The following is a 9,705-nucleotide window of genomic DNA, read 5'->3' as shown; positions in this document are numbered from 1 at the left end:
CTCACTCCCCTCCCCACTGCCCCTCACTCGCCTCCCCTCACTCCCCTGCTGCCACTCCCCCCCGGAGCCCCTCACTGTCCCGGTCTGTGTGTCTGTCCCGGGCCGGGGTTGGTGCTGTCTGGGAGGGGGCCTCTCCTCTCTCCGGGGCCGGGGGTGCAGCGGCCGGGGTCTGTGTGGCCGGGGCCGGGCTGTCGGTGTCTCGGGGCCGGGGCCGGGCTGTCGGTGTCCCGGGGCCGGGGCCGGGCTGTCGGTGTCTCGGGGCCGGGGCCGGGCTGTCGGTGTCCCGGGGCCGGGGCCGGGGTGTCGGGGTCTCGGGGCCGGGGCCGGGCTGTCGGTGTCCCGGGGCCGGGGCCGGGGTGTCGGGGTCTCGGGGCCGGGCTGTCGGTGTCCCGGGGCCGGGGCCGGGCTGTCGGTGTCTCGGGGCCGGGCTGTCGGTGTCTCGGGGCCGGGGCCGGGCTGTCGGTGTCTCGGGGCCGGGGCCGGGCTGTCGGTGTCTCGGGGCCGGGCTGTCGGTGTCTCGGGGCCGGGCTGTCGGTGTCTCGGGGCCGGGCTGTCGGTGTCTCGGGGCCGGGCTGTCGGTGTCTCGGGGCCGGGCTGTCGGTGTCTCGGGGCCGGGCTGTCGGTGTCTCGGGGCCGGGGCCGGGCTGTCGGGGTCTCGGGGCCGGGGCCGGGCTGTCGGGGTCTCGGGGCCGGGCTGTCGGTGTCTCGGGGCCGGGGCCGGGCTGTCGGGGTCTCGGGGCCGGGGCCGGGCTGTCGGGGTCTCGGGGCCGGGCTGTCGGTGTCTCGGGGCCGGGGCCGGGCTGTCGGGGTCTCGGGGCCGGGCTGTCGGTGTCTCGGGGCCGGGCTGTCGGTGTCTCGGGGCCGCTGCTCTGTATCCGGCGCCCAGGGCTGGGATTTCCGCTCAGGCCGGGCCTGGGAAAGCCGGGAGGCCTTAAAGGGGCAGGCACCCTCCCCACACTGTGTCCTTAAAGGGGCAGGCACCCTCCCCACACCGTGTCCTTAAAGGGGCAGGCACCCTCCCCACACCGTGTCCTTAAAGGGGCAGGCACCCTCCCCGCACCGTGTCCTTAAAGGGGCAGGCACCCTCCCCGCACCGTGTCCTTAAAGGGGCAGGCACCCTCCCCGCACCGTGTCCTTAAAGGGGCAGGCACCCTCCCCGCACCGTGTCCTTAAAGGGGCAGGCACCCGCCCCACACCGTGTCCTTAAAGGGGCAGGCACCCTCCCCGCACCGTGTCCTTAAAGGGGCAGGCACCCTCCCCGCACCGTGTCCTTATAAGGGGCAGGCACCCTCCCCGCACCGTGTCCTTAAAGGGGCAGGCACCCTCCCCCCACCGTGTCCTTAAAGGGGCAGGCACCCTCCCCACACCATGTCCTTAAAGGGGCAGGCACCCTCCCCTCACCGTGTCCTTAAAGGGGCAGGCACCCTCCCCACACCGGGTCCTTAAAGGGGCAGGCACCATCCCCACACCGGGTCCTTTAAAGGGGCAGGCACCCTCCCCTCACCGTGTCCTTAAAGGGGCAGGCACCCTCCCCACACCGGGTCCTTAAAGGGGCAGGCACCATCCCCACACCGGGTCCTTTAAAGGGGCAGGCACCCTCCCCACACCGGGTCCTTAAAGGGGCAGGCACCCTCCCCACACTGTGTCCTTAAAGGGGCAGGCACCCTCCTCACACTGTGTCCTTAAAGGGGCAGGCACCCTCCCCATACCGTGTCCTTAAAGGGGCAGGCACCTTCCCCACACCATGACCTTAAAGGGGCAGACGTTAAGGGGGCAAGCACCCTCCCCGCGCCCTGTACTTAAAGGGGCACGTACCCACGATGCACTGTCCTTAAAGGGGCATGCACCCTCCCGTCCAGTGTCCTTAAAGGAGCAGGCACCCTTACACCACATTCCGCCTCCCCCAACCCCACCCCACCTTCTGTCCCCATCACCTTCAGACACCCTGAACCCACTGACTTATTTGGGTTCCCCGGCGTCAAATTCCTATTCGCTGCCGGTTGGCAGTCGATCTGGCCAGCTGACGGGTGAGGTCTCCAGGAGCTAAGTTATAGAGTCATTCAGGTGGGCAAGGGCTTCGTGGCCTTGTGCTCCCTGGACGCGCCTCCCACTTGGGAGGCTCACTCACAAATGTTCCAGCCCTTGCCCGTATGAAAACCAGGAGTCACCGCGGTGTCCTGTGCGGGGTTGCTTTAACGCATTTTACAATGCATTTTGAGGTGCAGCAGTACAACACAAATTATAACGCTTCAAAGTTTGCTTGTTTCCAGGCGCCACTCTTTTGGGCAATAAACCAGGACTGCTTATTCAGTCAGATGTAAAAGGGCTCTCCAGGCACCACCCAAAGAAAGAGCGTGAAATTCTCCTGGTTTCTGGCCAATATTCCTCCATCAATAAACACATTATATCGTTGGTGGGCAGGACAGTAGCACAAGTGATTAGCACTGTGGCTTCACAGCGCCAGGGTCCCAGGGTCGATTCCCCGCTGGGTCACTGTCTGTGCGGAGTCTGCACGTTCTCCCCCCCGTGTCTGCGTGGGTTTCCTCCGGGTGCTCCGGTTTCTTCCCACAGTCCAAAGATGTGCAGGTTAGGGTGGATTGGCCATGATAAATTGCCCCATAGTGTCCAAAAAGGTTAGGAGGGCTAATTGGGTTACGGGGATAGGGTGGAAGTGAGGGCTTAAGTGGGTCGGCGCAGACTCGATGGGCCGAATGGCCTCCTTCTGCACTGTATGTCCTATGCTTCTGACCAAGAGTCTATGGACTTGAAACGTTAACTCTGTTTCTCTCCTGATATAGACCAGCATGGCTACTGAGGTTTTCCAGCATCTACTGTTCTTGTGATTATAGCATTTATTTGTTGTGTAGTGATCGGCTGTAGAACCCCATCACACTTCAAACCTATTGATTTAAAACAGCAGATATATAATGGAACAAAGTACAAACTTCTAATCGTCATATTCAGTACATTCCAGTTTAATTAATGGCAGTAATACGGTTACTAGTGTTTGTGTGTGTGTACCCACATACGTATACCCTTGTTTGTGTGTCTGTGAGATGTATACCCTTGTTTGTGTGTGTACCTGTGTACGTTTACCCTTGTGTGTGTGTGCCTGTGCAAGTATACCCTTGTTTGTGTGTCCACCTCTGCAGGCATACCCTTGTTTGTGTGTGCCTGTGCGTGGATACAATTATTTGTGTCCGTGTGTGCGTGTGTGCCTATACCCTTGTTTGTGTGTATACTTGTGCATATATACCCTTGTTTATGTGTCTGTGCATGTATACCCTTGTTTCTGTGTGTGTACCTGTATAACCTTGTCTGTGTGTGTATACTTGGTGCATGTTTACCCTTGTTTGTGTGCACCTGTGTATACCCTTATTTCTGTGTGTACATGTGCACGTATACCCTTGCTTGTGAGCGTGTGCCTGTGTGTGTATACTCTTGTTTATGTGTGCCTGTGTGTCTATACCCTTGTTTGTATGTACCTGTGTGTATATACTTGTCTATACCTGTGCATGTATACCCTTGTTTCTGTGTACCTGTGCGTGTATACCCTTGTTTGTGTGTACCTGTATCTAGTGATTCGAAACAAACCTGTTGGACTTTAACCTGGTGTTGTAAGACTTCTTACTGTGCCCACCCAGTCCAACGCCGGCATTTCCACATCATGGCTACCGTATTTCATTATCGTCCTTGTTATAAATGAACCGTAATTGTGTTTAACCTTACAAACCTGGTGACTGGAATTATTGGGCAGCCAAAGGACAAAGATTTTGAGTGTTTTTCTACAACTTATTGGTTAATGCCCTTGTGTTGCGACTCTGGATCAAGTGGAGCTGGAATTGACCGTGCACTAGTCCGGAGGGTCGTACCATCTCCCTCACACTCGTTCACACATATTCTCTCTCATTCGCGGCTTCCTCGCGAGTGCTCTGTGAGCCCTGTCCACCTCCAAGGGTCGGGAGAATGCCCCATCCCACAGCAGCTTCTCGAACATGCCCGCTACGTATGCCCAACGATTCTCAAGTTCTCCAGGAGCATTTTCTGCTGGTCTCTCAGCATCCCCACCTCCAACTCCACCGCTGTTTGATTTTCCTCCTGGTCAGCCAGGAGCTACCTTCTGGATGGCCCGATCTTGGGCATCCAATCTAAGCTCCAACCGCGCAATTGACTCTTTAATCGGGTCCAGGCAGTCCCGCTTCTGCTTGGCGAAGCCCTCCTGGATAAATTGCATCAGCTGCTCCGTTGACCGCTGGGTCGATAAGCCAGAGGTCTGGTCCTCCGCCATGCTGTCTCCCGCTGCAGCTTCAGCCCCAGCCTTCTCTGTCCGTCTGTTTCACTCTTTGCGAGCACTTCTAGTCCTTCTCTCCATGCACCGATGTGGGAATGCAGTACACAATTGCCTCTGTGATGTACCATCAATTGGACTCGAGTCGTGAAGAAGTTCCATCTATCAGGCTTTAATCAACCAGTTGTGTGCCCGACAGTCGACTTACAGAGAAAGGCCGACTTCCGGGTCCTACGGGTTCTTATACCCCGCCTCGTAGGCGGGACTACTTGCCTCTCGGCCAATGGGTGAGCAGTCACATGACTAGCCTCAACCAATCAGCAGAGAGGCACATGACCGACCTTTGCCAATGGCAGATAGGTACCGTAAACCTCCTAGTTATACCACCACACTCTGTCATTGATATTTCAAATCAAGCCCGGTAATAAATCGGGGGAAAAGGTCCAAAAGTCCGACCCGAGCGGGAGCCACCAAATGTGTGACTTACTCCTTCGTAGCCGCCACCGGAAGTCAGATATATTCTCTCACACAAACAAACACACGTACTCACACTCATTCTCTCACTCGTGCACAAAGACTAAGATATACTTAATTTTCGGAGATGGGAGGAGAAAGGAATTAGGACACGAAAAGATTTGTTTCTTGGGGGTCGTTTAGCGGGATTGAAGGAGCTGGGAGCGAAGTATGAGCTGGATCAGGGGGAAATATTTTGATACATGCAGGTTCGAGACTTTGCGAGAAAGGCGATACAGAGCTTCCCAGTAGAGCCGGCTTCCACATTGCTGGAGGAGGTGCTGACGACAGGGGGACTGGAGAAGGCGGTAGTATCGGCGGTTGACGGGGCTATTTTGGAGGAGGAGAGGGCACCGCTAAAAGGGATCAAGGCAAAGTGGGATGAAGAGTTGGGAGAGGGCATAGCGGAGGGGTTCTGGTGTGAGGTGCTCCGGAGGGTGAACGCCTCCACCTCGTGTGCGAGGTTGGGGCTAATGCGGTTGAAGCTAGTGTATAGAGCGCACCTCACAAGGGCGAGGATGAGCCGGCTCTTTGAGGGGGTAGAAGATGTGTGTGAACGTTGCGGCCCCCCCCCCCCCCCCCCCCCCCCACCCCCGCCGCAAACCATGTTCATTTGTTTTGGTCCTGTCCAAAGCATGAGGATTACTGGAAGGAGGTGTTTAGGGTAATCTCTAAAGTGGTGGACGTGAAACTGGACCCGGGCCCCCGGGGAGGCCATATTCGGGGTGTCGGACCGGCCGGGGTTGGAAATGGGCGTGGAGGCCGATGTTGTAGCCTTCGCCTCGTTGATCGCCTGAAGGTGGATCCTGTTAGGGTGGAGATCAACCTCTCCACCCTGTGCCCTGGCGTGGCGGGGGGACCTGCTGGAATTCTGAACGCTTGAAAAGGTCAAATTTGAACAGAGGGGAAGGATGGAGGGGTTCGACCATTCATGGGCGTTATTCATTATGTACTTTTGAGAATTGGATCGCATCGAACATTGGGGGGGGGGGGTGTTGGGGCTGGGAGGGTTGGGGGGAGGGGGACTGTATGTGTTAATGGTGACTATGGGTGATTCCTGATTCCTTTTTGTCATTTGTTTATGTTAACATGAGGGATTAGGACGGTGGACTAAACAGCTGGCTTGTAATGCAGAACAAGACCAGCAGCGCGGGTTCAATTCGCGTACTGGCTTCCCCGAACAGGCGCCGGAATGTGGCGACTAGGGGCAGGATTCGGCCATCTGGCCCCTCGAGCCTGCTCCGCCATTCAATGCGATCATGGCTGATCTTTTGTGGACTCAGCTCCACTTTCCGGCCCTAACACCATAACCCTTCATCCCTTTTTTCTTCAAAAAACTATACCTTAAAAAACATTTAATGAAGGAGTCTCAACAGCTTCACTGGGCAAGGAATTCCATAGATTCACAACCCTTTGGGTGAAGAAGTTCCTCCTAAACTCAGTCCTAAATCTACTTCCCCTTATTTTGAGGCTATGCCCCCTAGTTCTGCTTTCACCCGCCAGTGGAAACAACCTGCCCGCATCTATCCTATCTATTCCCTTAATAATTTTATATGTTATATGGGGCTGGTTTAGCTCACCAGGCTAAATCACTGGCTTTTAAAGCAGACCAAGCAGGCCAGCAGCACGGTTCGATTCCCGTACCAGCCTCCCCGGACAGGTGCCGGAATGTGGCGACTAGGGGCTTTTCACAGTAACTTCATTGAAGCCTACTCGTGACAATAAGCGATTTTCATTTCATGTTTCTATAAGATCCCCCCTCATCCTTCTAAATTCCAACAAGTACAGTCCCAGTCTAATAAGAACATAAGAACTATGCGGGCTAATGTCTGGGGTTTGGTGGAAGGATGGGATCGTTGTTATTGATGTGGGGATTGACATTACATTCGTTACTGATTATTGTTTATTACTGGGCGTAAAATTGGGAGAAAATGTGAAGAGGGAGGAGAATTAAAAAAATATTTAAATAAAAAGACACACATACTCATTCTCTCACTCACACACAAAAACTCACACAAGCGGGGACACACACTCAACGATTCTCCCTCACACTCAATCCCTCTCACACTCACACATAAACACGCACTCAGGGCCGGATTCTCCGTTTCAGAGACTAAGTGCTGACGCCGGGACTGAATCGCGTGAGCTCTGGGGGGCCCGAAAGCGGCGACGGTTCTGAAGCGATTCAGGACATCCTAATGGGTTAGCACAGGCGTTAGGAGCTAGTTTATCATGGAACTAGTTTTACATGGATCTGGTTTAGCACAGTGGGCTAAACAGCTGGCTTGTAATGCAGAACAAGGCCAGCAGCACGGGTTCAACTCCTGTACCAGCCTCCCCGAACAGGCGCCGGAATGTGGCGACTAGGGGCTTTTCACAGTAACTTCATTCGAAGCCTACTTGTGACAATAAGCGATTTTCATTTCGTTTTCATTTAGTTCGTTCCCCTCATTGCCGTTTGCGGGATCTTCTTTTTTAAAAATAAATTTAGAGTACCCAATTCATTTTTTCCAATTAAGGGGCAATTTAGCGTAGCCAAAGAGGGGCTTTTCACAGTAACTTCATTGAAGCCTACTCGTGACAATAAGCGATTTTCATTTTTTTTTCGTTTCACCTACCCTGCCACATCTTTGGGTTGTGGGGGGCGAAACCCACGCAGACACGGGGAGAATGTGCAAAGTCCACACGGACAGTGACCCGGAGCCGGGATCGAACCTGGGACCTCGGCGCCGTGAGGCAGCAGGGCTAACCCACTGCGCCACCGTGCTGCCTGGCATGCGGGAGTCTTTTAAGGGCTGTTGATGGGAGTGCAGGACAGGCATGAGCCGGTTAAAAAGGAAGGACAGGATTCGGGAACCATGGATGACCAGGGAAATTGAGAATCTTGTCAAAAAAGAAAAAAGATGCATCCATGAGGTACAGGCATCTAAAAACGGATGAAGCACTTGAGGAACACTGTAGCATTGTGGATAGCACAATCGCTTCACAGCTCCAGGGTCCCAGGTTCGATTCCGGCTTGGGTCACTGTCTGTGCGGAGTCTGCACATCCTCCCCGTGTGTGTGCGTGGTTTTCCTCCGGGTGCTCCGGTTTCCTCCCACAGTCCAAAGATGTGCCGGTTAGGTGGATTGGCCATGATAAATTCCCCTTAGTGTCCAAAATTGCCCTTAGTGTTGGGTGGGGTTACTGGGTTATGGGGATAGGGTGGAGGTGTTGACCTTGGGTAGGGTGCTCTTTCCAAGGGCCGGTGCAGACTCGATGGGCCGAATGGCCTCCTTCTGCACTGTAAATTCTATGTATAACACAAGGAAAGTAGAAAAGACTCCAGCAGGGAGTTGGAAGGGCAAAAAGGGATCACAAAATGTCCTTGACAGACAGGATTAAGGAGAATCCCAAGGCATTTTATATGTACATTAGGAACAAGAGGGTAGCTAGAGAAAAAGTTGGTCCACTCAAGGGCAAAGGAGGGAACTTTTGTGTAGAACCAGAGGAAGTAGGTGAGATCCTTAATGAGTATTTTGCATCGGTGTTCACAAAGGAGAGGGACACGTTGATTGGTGGTGTCTCAGAGGGACGTGTAAGCACTTTGGAACAGGTCGTTATTACGAGGGAGGAAGTGTTAAGGTATGTCAAAAAGCACTAAGGTAGACAAGTCCCCAGGGCCAGATGACATCTATCCCAGATTACTGAGGGAGACAAGAGATGAAACTGCTGAGCCTCTGACAGAAACCTTTGCCCTTGTTGGCCACAGGTGAGCTCCCAGAGGATTGGACGATAGCCAATGTTGTATCGTTATTTACGAAGGGCAGCACGGTAGCAGTTGCTTCACAGCTCCAGGGTCCCAGGTTCGATTACGGCTTGGGTCACTGTCTGTGCAGAGTCTGCACATCCTCCCCGTGTGTGTGCGTGGTTTTCCTCCGGGTGCTCCGGTTTCCTCCCACAGTCTAAAGATGTGCCGGTTAGGGTGGATTGGCCGTGCTAAATTGCCCCTTAGTGTCCAAAAAGGTTCAGTGGTGTTTCTGGGGATAGAGTGGAGGTGTGGGCTTGAGAATGGCGCTTTTCCAAGGGCCGGTTCGGAGTCGATGGGCCGAATGGCCTCCTTCTGCACTGTAAATTCTATGATTCCTCAGGGTAACTGAAATACGTTTCTTCCTCTCTGGCGGCTATATCTGCGAGAACGTATTCCTGCGGGACGTACATAAGGAGCTGTCAGCTTTGACAAAGGGTCATCGGACTCGAAACGTTCGCTCTTTTCTCTCCCTACAGATGCTGCCAGACTTGCTGCGATTTTCCAGCATTTTCCCTTTCGTTTCAGATTCCAGCATCCGCAGTAATTTGCTTTTATAAGGAGCTGTGCCCCTGAATTCCAGGGAATGTGACTCACGTGGACTTAGTCTCCCGTATAATCGTCAGGAAGGAAAATATCAACGACTTACCAACGGAATGCTCTTTATTTTCCCCCCCAAAAAATCCCAACGCGCGAGCAGTTCAACAATAAATTACAAGGGGCTGAAAAAGCTTCAGAAACATCAAACGCTCGCACGCAATCGTGTGAAACGTGAAGCAGTTTTAACATCGGGTAGGAACAGCGCACGGTGGCGGAAGCTTGGCGCCCGTGGGCGCAAAACGACAAGTTGAGCTGATAGAAAGGGCGCAGAGTCAGGGGAGAAAATGGGACGAGGAAAACCACCGGGATGACACTGCAACGGAGAGCTATTAACGATCAGAAAGGCCGGAGGTCTTCCCTTTGGCAAGCAGGAGGCGGAGGGGCAGTCCGGTCACAGTTTTATGAAGGGGGGTTTGACTGGGTACGCGTGAAAGAGGCGTTCCAACCCCCCCCCCCCCCCCCCACCACCATCACGGGGAGCGACTGAGGCGAGCGGGTTAAGGAGAAGCTGGACAAACG

The sequence above is a fragment of the Scyliorhinus canicula genome, chromosome 29, assembly GCF_902713615.1.
Source record: "Scyliorhinus canicula chromosome 29, sScyCan1.1, whole genome shotgun sequence".
NCBI lineage: Eukaryota > Metazoa > Chordata > Chondrichthyes > Carcharhiniformes > Scyliorhinidae > Scyliorhinus > Scyliorhinus canicula.
The sequence above is the reverse complement of the archived record's forward strand: the minus strand, read 5'-3'. Positions refer to the sequence as shown.